The sequence below is a fragment of the Ambystoma mexicanum genome, chromosome 3q (genome assembly GCF_040938575.1).
Source record: "Ambystoma mexicanum isolate Mex_15411 chromosome 3q, UKY_AmexF1_1, whole genome shotgun sequence".
Lineage (NCBI taxonomy): Eukaryota > Metazoa > Chordata > Amphibia > Caudata > Ambystomatidae > Ambystoma > Ambystoma mexicanum.
Window position 1 is genome coordinate 1007963246 of NC_090926.1, and position 16366 is coordinate 1007979611.

Below are 16366 nucleotides of genomic sequence, written 5' to 3' on the forward strand. Positions count from 1 at the left end.
TACACCATTTCCCAACACATGCAAATCCAAATTAGTCAATAGTCAAAAACTATGATCCTTCTCGCTTCAGATGTGCACAAATACATTTTTGGGGCGCCTATTGGAAGCCATTTTACTTAATTTAAGTTTAAACTGACTCATCAGAAAGGACAGAAAATTGCTGAAAAAGTGCAGAGTCATCTAAAAGGCATTCCACTTACCCCAAGGTGCAGGCGAAGTAAACAGGAAGAACAAGGGATCCAAATTTCACAACGAGGAGAGCAGCACATAAGACTGTTTCAGGAATCCGCTCATAGGCAAAGAACAGTAAATTCACCAATTGTGAAGGTTTGCAGTGTATTTGAATGTTGGGTAGAAGCCTACACAGATTAACTTTGCCAGGTAGCACCCCACCCAAAACCGCACTCATTCTTGGATTATGTTTGGAAAAGTTGATGAACACAAAGAGGCTACTACATCTTGGCTTCTCATGCAAAATCCCCAGGAGAAGAGCATGAATCTTCACAGAACAAAATCACTGAGAGCATGTGCAATTATGCTGTCCGTGTTGATAGTTGTTCGCTGAAGTACCAGCTTGTTACCAGGATACTTCACGCACAGGGATTAATTGAGTTTAATGTAGAGTTCAGAGAAGGCTAGTGAAGATAAAGGGAATGTTAACGAGCTGAGGTTCGAGCAGTCATGCAGAAGGGACCATCGTTTGGTGATTGATTGCTTATGCTGTGGAGCTGTGCATTATACTAGACTGCCTGGTGCTGGACTTTCGAAAAGCCACCGAGTGTGCAATAGGAGCAGAGGTTCGAGAAGTCCTTGCAAGAGGAGCAAAGGTTCGAGCAGTCCTTGCAAGAGGAGCAGAGGTTCGAGCAGTCCTTGCAAGAGGAGCAGAGGTTCGAGCAGTCCTTGCAAGAGGAGCAGAGGTTCGAGCAGTCCTTGCAGTGAGAGTGGACCGGCTCCACGTGGTTACGTTCCAATTTGACTTATTAACTGCTACTCGATATTGGTTTTACGCGCCCTTGGCTACAATCATTACAAGTATCGGCACTTGCACTAACACGCACGTTCACTGAGAGGCATCTTGGCATAAGGATTTACACATAGTAGTCGATGATTAACCAAGTGCTAAAATAGCAGAAATTGAGTTGACGACGAAAATGAAGATGTTTGAGAAGTTTCAAGCTGACCGAAAGGTCATGCTACAGCTGGCTTGCGGCTACCGAAAAAAACAGTCCCCCGCTCTGTTGAACCGGAACTTGGGAACCATCACCAACCGTTGTTGCCTGAGCAGAGAGCCCTAGCCAAGACAGAGCACAAACTTTCCTGAAGAAAGTCAGCACCAACCTTGTAGTATGCCCGGTGGACCAGACATAATTTTCCCTACTGGGAGCCAGTGAAGAGCCCTCAAAACTGGGCTGATGTGTGAGCCACAGGGAGTAGTAGTGGCTACCAGAGCCGCTAGGTTCTGCAGTAGCTGGAGTCGGTGGATTAACCCACTAGGTTGGACTAGATGGAGGGCGTTGCAGTAGTCCAAACGGTTGGTGAGCAGGAAGGCTACCACAGTTGAGTGAAGGTGGGCGGGCACAAAAGGCAAAACACTGCAAAGCACCTTCAGTATGAAAGGGCCAGTCTTACAAATAGCACTGACCTGAGAGGCCATAGAGAGAGGATGACAGGTAGACCCAGATTTTCCAAACCGTCACTGGAGTTGGAAAATCACTGAAAGTTGGCCAAAAAGAAGACGACCGTGAGCCAGAGACAGAAGGGGCACCCACCACCAGGACCTCAGTCTTATCCCTGATGAATTTAAGCCAGTAACCACTCACCTTTCCCTTCACGTCCCCCAGGCACTCATACAGGCGGGACGACGCATTAGCCTGGTCAAGGTCCAAACTGACCAGGATCTGCGTGTTACTGTTATGAGTAACACCAGAAGCAGTGAGAGCAGATGAGCCAAATAAGAGGCTGAATATGGATGTTAAATAAGGGACACTGCAGGATAACGTGACTACAGCAGAAAGAAAAAAGGGGGCAAAGACAATAATTGGTCTCTATCAGTTAGGAAGGACATGAACCAGGCCCAGACTGCACCAGAGAGGCCAGGAGGATGAGTGGTCAAAGGCCGCTGATGGATCAAGCACTATCAGGGCAGCCACTCTCCCTCCATCTACCAACCTGGCCAGATCGTAAATTACTGATACCAGGACACTCTCGGCGACCCTCCCCAGCTGGAAGCCAGATTGAAAGGGGTCAAGCAATGAGGAAGACTTAAAAAAAGAAAGAGAATACCAATGTTTCCAAGAGTTCTAAAAAGAAAGCTAAGGAAAGTGGACAAAAGTTTGCCAGATCAGACATTTCTAGTGACTGCTTCTTTAGAAGGGGAACCACAATTGCATGCTTCAACTCTTGAAATACTTCCTGATTGGCAAGATAAATTAATGGCCTGTGCCACCAAAGAAAACATTTCCGGCAGACTGTCATGCAAGACACTCTGGTACCGGATCAGATCCACTGATTTAATACAGGTTAAATACCAAGATGGGAATACCCATTATAACACGCCCTACCTGTTCCATGTTATTTCATTGCCTGCCTGTTCATCCACAAGCTATTTAACGTGCACATTCCATCGAATGTGCTCATCTTTTTTTGGGGGGCACCCCCCAAACGTATTTTTTGCTATTGCCCACTCGCCCAAACCTTTAACTGCCGTTTCCCACCCCCCCCCCCCTAAAAAATTCGATGAGCACATTCGATGGAATGGGCACATTAAAAAGCCTGGGGATGAACAGGCTGGTGATGAAAGGACGTCGTACCTGCCCTACCATGCCTTCTATAGCCTTCACCGCTGGCATTAATCAAGTAATACCCATTGATAATATTTCAGCGCCTCAATATGGGGGCCTTCATGGAAAGCAAATCAGATTCTGGTAGACTAGCCCATTGGGAGACAGCCCTTTCCTGAGAAACGCACCTGTCTGTTTATGCTGCATTAAATTCCTTACCTACTGTTGCATTGTTGAAGGATATCTAGAGCGATAAAATGCCTGCCTTGGACAATGATACTAACTGGTCAATTGTCACATTTATATCTCCAGTGATTGTTGACCGGATCAGGTTCTTAATTTTCCATCTTAAAACTTGGCTTTTAAGTACAGGCATCTTTTTCTGCTCAGCAGACGCTTGTTTGTATACCAATGAAAATATAATAGCAGAGAGACAGTGCCAGCACATAAAGACCCAAGACCAACTATGCAGATTAAATGTGGGGAAGAAGAATATCCCTCTAATTAAAACTATTGGGCACCTGTGTTCAAGACGTTAGCATAAAATTGACTGTGTTGGGCTCATTGCCCCATGCTACGTGTGTCTTGGAATACACATGGCCTAAAACCTTTATCAATTGGACGGTTCAACTCTTCTTAAAGAATCAGTAATCTTCTAGTACCACTCATGGTTCCCACTAAGCGAAGGATTTACTTGGGGTGGGATGGCTGGATGAAGGTGACATAGGAAGAGAAGAAAATGGAGTCAAAGGCTACCCTAACCCACAACGTGACAGGGGGTCACAACAATTGCAGCAAAGCTAGGTAGTTGCTAGCTTGAAAAGACAAACACCTTGAAAAGGAAGAGTGTATCCAGAAAAAGGTTTATTAACACTAACACAATAGACATATTTTCAAAAAAGAGACATATTTTCAAAAGAGTGCCATTGCACTGAGAGGGTGCATCATTGAGCACATAAATATCTGCTTTTTCGTGGGTTAGTAGGCAGAGTGAAGAATTAATACATGTATTGCTTGGAATCACAATACGATCGTTTTTAGTGTTAGTGTGCACTCTGGTGCACCTACCTCTTTGTTCCCCAAGTGCAGCATTGACCTCCAGCAGGGGCCTTCCTACAGACTGCTGGCTCGAATCAGTTTTTTGGAGACTACCACGGTTCTCCACCCCACACGACCCTCAGCCCAATAAAAACCCTGCCTCTGCCTTAGTAATTGGCACACACTTGTACTGCCTTAAGGGCTCCATCTTTCTTACTTGGGACCAGCGATGCTGTTGAAGTAGTAAAAGTCTCGAATGAATAACTGCAACCACCATTGAAGAAAAGCCAAAGGCAAGATGATCAGGCACACTTAAGCGCCTCAATGCCTTTGGGCTGCAGTGCGCTATACAAATGTAAAAAAAAAAAAAAAAAAAAAAAAATTTAAAATGGCACCAGGAACCAATAGCTGAAATTTACCAGGTTACTCACCGTAGTGACCACCTTACTCCTAGTCCATAGTCCCCTTTCCTCCATACTTACGGGACATTCCTCCGTCCTGTGGGACGGGACCAGAGCACTTTGTAAAGCATCAAATCTTTGCAAAAATGTTTTGTCCTTCCTCTTTCTACGGGGGGTACTGCATGCGGCATTCACCGGGCAAGAGTAACGTAAGAGCCAATCGTCGAAATACAGATACACGTGTATACCCTGCAGACGAAGATAAGCACTCGAAACAGGCAATGCTCCTCTCCCACAGAGAAACAGAGGTATCTCCTGTGTGGATTCGAGATCAGTATATGCATGTACGCATCCTGAAGGTCCACCACGCTGAGCCAATCGCCCATCTGTAAAGAGGACCGTATCTGGCTGGGCGGGATCATCTTTTATTTCTCTTAGGGAAAGGTCTAGGATGGTGCGCAGGCCAGCCTGGTTGGGTTTGGGCACCGTAAACAGCCAGGAGTAGAAGCCCTCCCCTCGCTCCCCTAGGGGAACGGGTTTGACTGCTGAGGTCCAGCAACTTCTGAACCTCAGCTCTGAGGGAGGGCGACTCAGACTGCTGGTGAGGAGGGTTGAAGGGTGGGGTAGCGGGTAGAGGTAAGCGGAAGCCCGCCTGAGCGACTGGCAAGACCCACCGGTCTTCGGTGGTCTGCCACGCCTCCCAATGAGACAAAATGCGTCCTACCAGTCTCGTGCGAGCGTGGAGAACCCTCATTTGGCAGGTTTTTCTGTGGTGTTACCACCTGAACCTGAGGAGGAGGCTGAGGAACGGGAGAAAAACCGAGTCCGATGCTGCCTCCGGTGGGAATTCCCTGAAAGGGTATCCACTCAGGGGGTTTCTAGATCGGAAATCTCACAAAAACCAGAGGAGGGCCAGCTTTGTGACAACGGTCTCTGGGTCCTAAAAGGGGTTTGAACCAGGACGGGCAAGGACTGTCTGGGTGCTGTACTTCGTTTTGGTCAGCTCCACATTCGTTGAGGAATGAAAAAGCTCCTTACTGTCAAACGGCAGGTCCAACACTTTGTCCTGCACCTCCTTTGAGAACTTGGTGGCGTGCAACCAAGCCTGCCGAGGGGTACCAACTCCAATCATAAGCCCCCGAGCCGAAGTGTCAACGCGATAAGCTGCGGCCTCCAGCAGATCCTGGGCCAAGACCCTGGCATCCAACAATTCCGCCTTAAAGTCCTCCAGCTGCTCGACCGGAATGAACTCCTTGAACTCCTTGAACTCCGACAGACCTTTCCACATCTTCATATTCGCCCCCGCTAACACCAGTTCTGCATTGGCCTGCCGTAGCTGCAGGGCCGAATTAGCAAAAATCTTCCTCCCAAGGGAATCGAGGAGCTTGTCCTCTTTCCCCAGAACCCCAGTAGCCATCGTAGAAGAGGGTGCTGCAGGCCTGGACTGTAAAGTGGCCGCAGCCACCACCGTGGAGGAAGGGGGTGGACAAGATGCTAGGGCCACCTCTTCCGAAGAATGCAGCCTGTAGCACGCATCAATTTTTTTATTGACGAAAAGTCCAGAGTGTGGTTTCTCCCAGACTCTACGGACCGCAGCCAAAACATCCTTCTGCAAGAACAAGCCGGTACGCTCCGAAGGAGACAAGGTGAACACCCCCGAAAGCACACCCTGCTGCATAGCGGGTGCCTCGGGCACTGGGACATCCAATAGACACATCATGTCTAGCACCCGGTCGTGAAAGGCTCTAAGAGCGGGGCTGGTCTTCGCTGTCCTGATCGCCCTGCGCATCATCCGACAGGTCAGGGTCCTGCTGAACCACGTCAGGAACTGCCTTGTCCACCGGAGGCAAGGGTGGAAGGGTAGGGGCAGGCACAGGCGGCGCCGGAACCACCGGAGGCGCAGATGGAACCGGTGTCACAGGCGGGCATATCTCCCTAAAAAGACCTTTGAAATACTCTCTCAAGGGGTCGGTACGCCTGGGTACCTGAAATTTGCCGGAAAAAAAGCATCCTCCGGAGAAAGCTTTGGAGCTGGCGGAGAAGGCCTCTCATGAGGGGGATAATTCCAGGGACGCAGAGGGGAGGGTTGCCAAGCAGGCCCATCCCCAGAGGTGTCCACATAAATCAAGGATGCCGAACCCACAGGCAGCGAGATGTTGTGCGGAAGGGGCATCTGAGCGTTCCAGTCGTAAACCGGACAAAACGGATGCGCACAAGGAACCTTATGTTCACCAACAGAACCAATCCCTACACCTGAGGCCGATGGCATAGTTGTAGCGGAAGCGCCCAAAATGGCTGCCGTGGTCTTGGCGGGAACGGCCGCCATTTTGTCGTCACCTGAGGGGACTTGGGGCACATGTGGAAGTGGGCCAGGGGTCCCCATCGGTGGATCAGGGGTCTTCATTTTAGCCGTTACACAAGGAACCTCGGCTGAGCCGGTACTATGCGGCCTGGGATCTTTCTGCGACATACCAATAGCCAAAGTAGCCTTCACAGGAAGGACCTTGGCACTGCCGGTAAAGGAGGAACTACGGTTCAAAAACTCACTCGTTGTCCCCTCAACGGTTCTGGCGTCGCCACAAGAGCAGGAGCAGGAGCGCTGAGAAACACCTTTCACCGATAAGGCCTTCTCAGGCTTCTCAGAACTGTTGGTTGCCTTAGCCTCTGTACGAGGGACCTCGGAAACGGGTCCGGTAGAAGCCTCTTCACGGCAGGCCTCGAACATATGTTCGGTATCACCAAGCCAAGCCGAGGCCTCGGGGCGCACCCCAGTACTTTTGAGGGAAGCCAATAAGGAGGCCTCAGAGCGAGCTCCGGTACCCCACGATTCAGTAGAACTAGGTCTACAAGCATACGGATTGCACTCTGGTGTCCACAGGCCCCTTACGGACACTATCGGAGAAAACTCTGTACACTTTTTAGGCCCAGAAAGCACCTCAGGGCAAGCCCTGGTGACAGAGCGGTCGACGCTCCTCCCGAACCGGGAAGACCCCGGAAAGGAGTCCCCTGGCCGGGGTGCCCTAAAAAGTAAAGAACTCACCAGGCGTTTCTTCTGATCTTCGATGAACGTAAGAAAATGCAATAGGGGAGCGCGTTGGAACGCCTCCTCCCACCGCTCCAATCGAGGTTGAAGCACCCGGACCGAAAGGGAATCGCAATAGAAACAGGAGTCGTAACGGTCATCGGGACCCAAACGCTCTAAACAAAGTGGATGGGGATCCGCCCTTGCGAAGCACCACTGACACGAAATACAATTTGGGAAGTCTAGCTTAAACAGCATAGACAGACTACTATGCGATCGCTAGCGAGAGCCAGAGTGGAGTAAAAAAGGAAGAAATTCTTTCGCAGATGCAAGTGCGTCCAGACCCGAACGAGCGGAGAAAAGGACTGATGTGCGATGCATAGCTAAGATGGGCAGGGTTTCAGCTGCGTGCAGTACCCAGCGTAGAAAGAGGAAGGACAAAAAAAATTTGCAAAGATTTTTTGATGCTTTACAAAGTGCTCCGGTCCATCCCACAGGGCGGAGGAATGTCCCATAAGTATGGGGGAAAGGGGACGGGATGTTTCACTAATGTTTGATTTGTTATGTTGACTTCTACCGCACACCGTTACCACCCCAGGGTCAGACTCCCTGGTGGTTTTGCAAGAAAAGGGGGCATGGTGCGTTAGTGAGGATATAGTGATCGGATAGGATCAGAACCAGTAGAAACTGGCATCTTTTATGTGGGCAAGTTGGTTGTGTAACCTGGCTTCTTGTATCCATAAAGCTAACGCTCAGTACCTCGGTTAAGCACTATTATGTTGGGTGTGTGCATCATGAGCAGTATTTTGGTAGTATAATCGTGCGCACTGGTTTGCATGTAGGATGGCAGGAGTTTTAGATCAAACTTGCCCAGCCTCAGCTAAACAGCCTTTTGAAGAATATGGCCAGATCCTACAGAGACCCGAATAGAAAAATCCAATGTTACTTGTTGGGGAGTCTCAGAAATCGAAACTTCCAAGACTTTTGCTAGAAGAAACAAGGTAGTTGGTGGACAAATCCCGATCAGTACCAACCACTTCACTCGTGAGACACAGATCTTTACTCTAATGACTCTAATGACTCTGAAAACCGAGGTGAAGTACGACTTTTCGATGGAGCAACGGGCCTAGACACAGAGGAACAAACATCTAAAGGGTTCCTCCATGATCCGGGGCGTGGGGATCAGACATTTTAAAAGGTACACCAAATTCCACTGTGGCATACTGTGCAGAAGTGACAAATAAGCTTGACATAATTATACATCTGGTTACTGCTTCGGCTTAGCTCATGAACCTCTATCAGTTGGTTTTCACCTTTTTTAGAAGGACCTTCAAGAACTTGCTCGCTACTGGCGTTAGCATTCTGCACAGAGGTAGTCCGCCGATAAGGAATCCAAAGTTTATTGAACAGATAGCAAGTTCAATCATCTGTCAAAACCTGATCAATTTTCTCATAATGTGACAAATTTAAGAAACAAGAAAACAATATATACTTTGTAGCCAATCCTAAATAATGTTTTTAAATGATTCATGGTTGAGAGAACAGTAGGGCAGTTTTGGAAAAAATCAACCTTAAACCCATGTCAAATAGAGAAAACATAAAAAGGAAGCTTTAAAAAGGAGGCGTATCATAGGTTGATTAGAAATAAATGGAAAGTGAGCCGTTTGTCAAGTGTGGTTTGCAAGTTGTTAACCAAACAATGTAAAGATATGTATAAAAGAAAGGTCCCTCAGATTGGGCAGCCAAATATTTCTTCTTTCTTTGCAACTTACTGATATAACAGCAACAGTTTCTGTAAACACAACGTAATCCTGTCACAAACGATATACGCGGCTTTTTTACTTCCGTGACATCACACACATTAGCAACATGATGACGTCATGCGCATGACGTATATTTATACCGCCACGTTTTGTAACTTGGTACATGGCAAGAATTGAATGGCTTGTGTATCCTCTTATTGCAAGTACTCTCAGGCTTGATCGAAGCCCGGGCCTTTATTTTCCTTTGACCCCGTTTGTCCATAGGAACACAGACGTTCTGCCTGCACTCTTCAGCCACACATATTCGGCTGCTTTCCATAGCCACATCTGGTATTGGGCCACAAACTAGACTTGAGTAAGTGCTTCAACTTCTCGTTTTTCTCGTTTATTAATCATAACATTTGCCCAATCTGAGGGACCTTTCTTTTATACATATCTTTACATTTTTTGGTTAATAACTTGCAAGCCACACTATTGACAAACGACTCATTTTCCATTTATTTCTAATCAACATATGGTACACCTCCTTTTTAACGCTTCCTTGTTATGTTTTCTCTATTTGACATGGGTTTAAGGTTGATGTTTTCCAAAACTTCCCTACTGTTCTCACAACCATGAATCATTTAAAAACCATAATTTAGGATTGGCTACAAAGTATATATTGTTTTCTTGTTTCTTAAATTTGTCACATTATGAGAACATTGATCAGGTTTTGACAGATGATTGAATTTGCTATCTGTTCAATAAACTTTATTAGATACCTTTTTTTGATGATTTATACAATGATTGTTCTGGATGATTTACACTTACTGATTTACATTCTTTTGTTGAAAATTTGTAGATAAATGAAAATTGATTGAACTCACAGCCCCTGATGAAGAGAATTAATCTCGAAACGCGTTGGGCACATCTATTTGGAATAAATCACCTTTGAGAAAAAAAGACTGTGAATGGTGTACTATGTTCTTATCTGCGAGATATACCTACAGAGAAAACATTGACTTTAATTGTAATACCCATTTCTACCACTCTAAAACTACTGGGCTATTCTAGCCATAGATAGTGTTCAGGGACGGGAGTTCCCTAACAGGAAACTTACTCTTGTTCTATTAAGTAATCACCTTAACAGGGAGCCTTGGAGTGGACTCTGGTGTTAGTTTCAGGGAGTGGGCACATTCAATGGGTGGCCTCCGGTGATACTGTGACAAATGAAGTGTCCCCCACCACCTCCAACCCAGTACCCCCAGACTAGGCCATGGTGCTGTAAATATAAGATCACTAAGCGTCCTGCCCTTCTGATCAAAAAGTAAAATTCACTAGTGCTGCAATCCAGACTTCCCCGTCACAGCCTTTGACCAAACGTTCAGACAGAAAGCATGTAACACAGAAGCATCCCAGCAGCAGTCTGCCTCTAACCACTAGACAGGTGACAAAGATGACATTCTGGGTACACAAAACACAGAAGGAACATCCCTTTCACCCCAGCATAAGTGGAGGGTCAAACAGGGAGCAAGCAGAATAAAAGGAATTTGAAATAGAAGAAAGAAGCAAAACTGTACCACCATGTATAATCTCGGCCATACAGGAGTGGACTGAAGAGCAAAGCCTAGGACAACAGACTGTGGCTGCCCCTATACCAAGCCACAGATAAATACTTTGCTGACCTGCGAAAATTCTCCCGTCCCATAAATATGTAGGAAAGGGGACAATGAAGGAGCACATTGATCGTTCTACTAATTTAGTCTCAATTAGATCGAAGATACATTTCAAACAGTTGACTGTTCAGATGAAGACGCCATTGGATTCTCCATGAAATTAACCATTTGATTAGTAAAAGGGAATTAAAAACCTAATCCTCTTGAAGACTCGTGCCATCTTCCAGCATTGTGTGTACTAACAAGACGCAAAGGATATGCATGCTAAAAAAATGCAAACGCACTATCATACCAAATTGGAGTCCTAGCAAAATAAACAAGAAATCTTTCAGGAAACACCATTTATAAGAGTGTGGATAACCCTGCGACCTATACTATGTAAATGAATGCAATAGGAAGTCATTAAGCTTTGATCTAGTCACTTATATAGCAAGTTTGTGGCACAGGAAACCAAGTTGAGAGCTGACCGTATAAGACACTACAGATATTGCAGCACTAAGTGATATGGTCAAGCTCCCTTGCCCCACACATTTGACTTCAATTACCCCATCCCACTGTCAGTGTACCACTTTGCAGTGCCCCAACATTTCTGGTGCTACCCAGAGTGAATAGACTCCTAATGGGATGGTTACTGATGGGGAGTGAGACTCTTAACCCTACTCTACTTGTGCTCAAAAGTAGTCTGAATGGCTGTATTTGGAATGATGCACTGGTTCAAGATAGGCTTGTGACTGCAACAAAGACGCTGTGCTGCATACCACCAGGCATACGTTACGGGGAAAGCCTGCACCTAATTGTGCTAGAGATTCAAATTTATCATGTCCTTCATCACGGAGTCAAAAAGTGAGTTGCCTAAATTGGGTAAGAGAATCTGGCATCCAGCACCATTTATAAAAATACATATACATTCTATAGGGGCATGGGGTTGAGACCAGTACTCTTTACAAGCAACAAGTGATACATGTAGCCAATTAGAGATTCCAACCAAATGGGATTTGAAGCAAGGGCAATATTTCTTACAAACCCCCATATTTAGGTTAGATTAAAGTTTCCATATGCTCAATACAGTTACAGCATCTGGTGTGGTACGTTAGATTGTGATTGCAGAACCACAATAAGGAAAAATTAGAAACAAGTACAGGATTCCGAGGCAAATTACAAGAATTGCGCTATTTCACAGCAGTTGGGAACCACAAGAATCGCCAGAAGTTGCAACCATGCTATAAAGTAATCAATTTGGAAAGTTGAACAGTGCCCACCTCCCATGCGCACAACCAACCCCATACCAAAAGTGCACTTTTGGGGGACAACACGCTAGAATAAACTGCTTATATGTGCAATTTGCCAAGAGAACAACAGGGAACCAATCAACCTCCTAGGAACAAGCTGTCAAAAACAGGAAGCAACTAAATTCTTGTGAGAAGGCAAAATGACGGTTGCGTGTCCTGAAACAAGTGCATGGGTGCAAGTTTCCACCAGACCAAACAGCTGCATATAGTCTGGGCGACCTTGAAATAGGACAGACACGAACACTACACACCGTCTTGTTCAATTCCGTTTAATCATCCGACTGTGCAGCTATCAGTGGTAAACTAATGTCAAGCGAAAGGAGTTCAGGTTGAGGTCACAGCCTTAAGAGATTAGTCCTGGCAGGGCTAATATGCCTCCTAGAAGAGCAGTAACCTCCCGACACTCTTCGCCAACATCTGTCCGAATAGTGTACCAGTTAAATACTGAAAATATGTTCCTAGTCTTGTGCCCACTGAAATGACAGAGCATTGTACATGTTGGATAGGCAGTGTTTTCAGCAAACTTTAAAAAGCCTTGAACAGATTGACAACGAAAAATAAAGACCAACAAATCTAAACACAGGAAAATGTAAAACACTGACAAACAAGAAAGCTTAAGCAAATAAAATTTTAAGCACTTTTTTCTTCAAACTTTCGAATATTTTAGGGTTACGTAAACTAAAGAAATGACCCAGAATTCAAACCGACCAATTACTTAGTGTTAAAGTTGCGTTGCAATAATTTAACATCCAAGTCTAGGCTCAGGGTCAATGCCAACCTCCCCAACACACCCATCCATTTAAGTACAGTGTATAAATATGTATTGTGAACAGGAGTGCGGACAGAGTGTGATCACAGTTTGGCAGGGGATTGTGTTCATATCAAACACTGCCTATCATTTCGCTGGCCTACCGTCTGAACAATTGTTTTTTTTGATGTATTAGCTGCGACCGTTTATTTGGCTTGGTAAAATCGGTCTGGGAGCTTCCTGCTCGACCCTCCTCATCGCTGCCTCAAAGAATATAAACACCCCACTCCCCCCCACCCCAGGCAATGCACGCAATCAGGAGTGCGGACGAAACGTGATCGCAGTTTGGCAGCTGGACCCTTGCCCACAAGTGTATGACCTGCGCTGTAGTAAAAGTAGGTCCTTGAAATTTGCCCCACTGTCAAATCAAGAGAACCTCTTGGCCGTTAATTTAACATTGCCGCTTTCGGTGTGAAGGGCTTTCTAATCATCACTCCCATATGGTGTCCAACGTGTTAAAATGGGAATCTGCCTACCAACAAATAAAAGACAGACCCTCCAATCAAGGAAACATTACTGACCATTTTTCTACAAAATCACTGCGCACCGACACACTCGGTTACACTTTCCGAAATGATATCGGATACACTTCCTACCCCACGCATTCTGGAAACTCCCTGTTCTTATGCCCAAGAGGATTCCCTGGAGGATACGAACTCGTAGCTATCCAGTTTAATATATGAACAATAATGGATACTACACTGGATCTCTGTACTTTACCTTTAAATAACACTTCTATAATTGCTTCATCTTAATCTACTCTGGCCCAGCTTCCACCAAGACTGCTTTCCACTATGTTTCGGCAAAGCGCCAATGAATTGGAGCAGGACAAATTGACTGAAATTAACCAAGTGATGTGTGTTGTGGTCTCCCTTTATGAAGATATCATGGTAGGTAGAGACCAAGACTCACTGGGTTATGCTGGAATCATTGCTTTTCAAACTGGACATCTTAAAAATCCATAGTAATTTGATAGACTTTCTGATCAGCAGCAACAGCTATCCACTAAAGTAACAGTTATGATAAGTCATTTATAACGTGCCTGTACACGTGTTTCTAGTTGCTTCTTCTAGTGAGGGAAGCTGTTCATTGTCTGGTGTTACTGTTAGCAGGTACCGTAATGCTGTTTTTCCAGCCCCCCTGCAGGGCCGTTCGGCACCCAGCAAACTGCTGAGAGGAACGAGGGTGGTGCATGAATTACTGGCCCCTTTGTTGCCCTCAACAGCCCAATTTTAAAAATCGAGGATACTACTGGGAAAGTAGTACACAATAAGGGAGTAGCACCAACTTGCCCAAGATCGTCTAATCATTTTGGAACTGAATTAAATGACGATAGGACAGTATTGGTGGATGTTTCAAAGGTCCAAACTGCTTTGAATGGTGCCATTTCCCCACGCCCTAATCGGTCCCTATATCATAGGTCAGTCATGAATCAGCAAAATGGTAGTCGTGTGGATGGGGCCCATTGAGAAGAACTCCCCAACAGAGCCCATCGTTGCACGTGTGTCCACTACGCGTCCACAAATAGAAAATATACATCCAAATCAGCAAACGCAAGCCATGGGGAAGTTTGTTAATTGCCTGCTAAATAAGCCATTAATCAAAGCAGCCTTTTTAAAAAAAAATGTCTTTATTGGTTTAACAATATAAACAAACATCCGGTATGATCAGTGCACTCAAATACAACCATCAAAAATTCCCTCCTGCTCCTCCACCCCCCCCCCATCCCCCCAGACCACAGTCTGTGCATCAGACCTCGCTGTGCTAGCGTTCGAGTTAGGGTTGTCTGGGTCCTCTGGGATATGGTCTTCCCCGCTGGGATGGAGCAGAGGCATCGTCAGCGCCACCCATTGATGAAGATCTCAGCTGTTGTCCAGCCTCTGTTCCTGTAGCGCAGTCTCCCATGCTCCAGTTTCGGCAGTCACCCACCGCAGGAGGTCCCCCCACCACTGTGTCACACTTGGATTTTTCGGGCTTTTCCATCCCATGGCTATGCGTCTTTTCGCTGTTATGTATATTAGGTCCTTGAGTTTATTTAGGGGCTTGATTTTCCTGCTATGTCTGTATCTGCCCAAGATGCAAGCCGCTGGTGTCTCTACGTCGATGCCCACCCCTGCCATTTTTGCTGCGACCTGTGTCCAGAACTCCCATATCACTGGACATCCCCAGAACATGTGAGTCATAGCAGCCCTGGTTTCATTGCATTTGGGGCATACTTTGATCCCCGCTCCCCTAAACTTAGAAATCGCTTCTGGCGTGAGGTATGCTCGGTTGGTTATGTAAAACTGGATGAGCTGCAGGCGTGCGTTTCTGGAGATTTTTTTGTGCTAGGGAGTGTGACAATGAGGCAAAACAGGCGGGTTGAAGGAAACAAAAAATGCTGGTCTTTATTCAGACTTAACAAAATGCTGATTGGCAATATCACACAAAGTTCTTTTTAAAGAAGTTTCCAGGTGTTTTTTGTTGAGCAATGGTTTTTCCTCTGTTCTCTTGTAGGGCACGGTGTATGGACCTCTGGCAGGCTTCTTCCTCCTAGTCCTCATATGCCCAGGTGCTTCCTGTAGCTCCGGAATCCACGTCTTATCGGCTCTGCAAGGAGAACAACAATGAACACCCTTCTTCAAACTTGCTTGCTCTTTATATAGGCAGGTAACAATTGGCAATCAAGTTCTACTTCCGGTTTTAGAGCATAAGAACCCATATAGGCCCCGCCCCCTTTTCCTTGTGAGTCCCTCGCCATGTTCGTTCCTGCATCTGTTCCCCGGAATGCCTTTCTGCCGCCCAGGTAAGTGTCTGCTGTTGAATCACTTGGTATTTTGTGGGGAACAATGGTCGGGTTATGTATTCCCTGCCAGAGACATCTCCCTACGTGCTCATAACTATGTTGCAGCGGGTCACCTTCCTCCTGCCCGATGTTTCCACATAACACGCGGTTGGCGTCCTGCCAGCGGTTGCAGCAACACACACGGATGGCGTCTCCACGTAATAACTGGCGTTCTTCCTTCCAACATCCGTCTCATATGGGAAGTCGGGTCCTCTTCGCGGCTACGGTTTCCTTCTCCTCTCCCCTTGGCCGTCAATGCTGCTTTTGTGAGGCGAGTCTCTCCCTGTCGGACGCGGCGCTCTGCCTCTCCGTCCTCGAACTCTGGGATTTCGTCTTCGCGGGGACGTTTCAGCCACCACGTCTCTGCGGGCTGACATAGCGTCGGCGGCTCTGGTTTCTTTATATTGTCCCGTGATGTCCCACTCATGGATATTATGGGCCCCCAGTCCTTTAAGAATTCAGGAAGTTCCTCGGTTCTGGGTATGTCGGGATTTGGTTTCTGGGATGCAAGGCCCCACCACTCGCCATTTCTGAAGGTTGCGGTTGGTTCTTTCCCAGCCCGCAAGTCTCCCTTCTATATTCCCAGGGTTTGCAATCCCCCTTGTCTGAGTCATTACAGTGAGTTATTTTCTCCCATTCCTGGTCATCAAATTCCAGGCTGAGTTTGTGCTCCCACTTCACCATACTTTTGAGCTCGTTTCTGGTCATGCCCTCCCGTTAGTGCCTCAGAGGTGAGGGGTTTCATGATCCCCTTCGGCCGCATTTAGCATGGTTTTCGATGACCTT

General features: G+C 46.5%; 1 protein-coding gene across 4 annotated transcripts in view; it reads right to left on the bottom strand.

Moving 5' to 3' along the window:
• Positions 1-16366, bottom strand: part of BAIAP2 (BAR/IMD domain containing adaptor protein 2) — a 764302-nt gene that overhangs the window by 603498 nt on the left and 144438 nt on the right. The gene's annotated exons all lie outside the window — the stretch shown is intronic.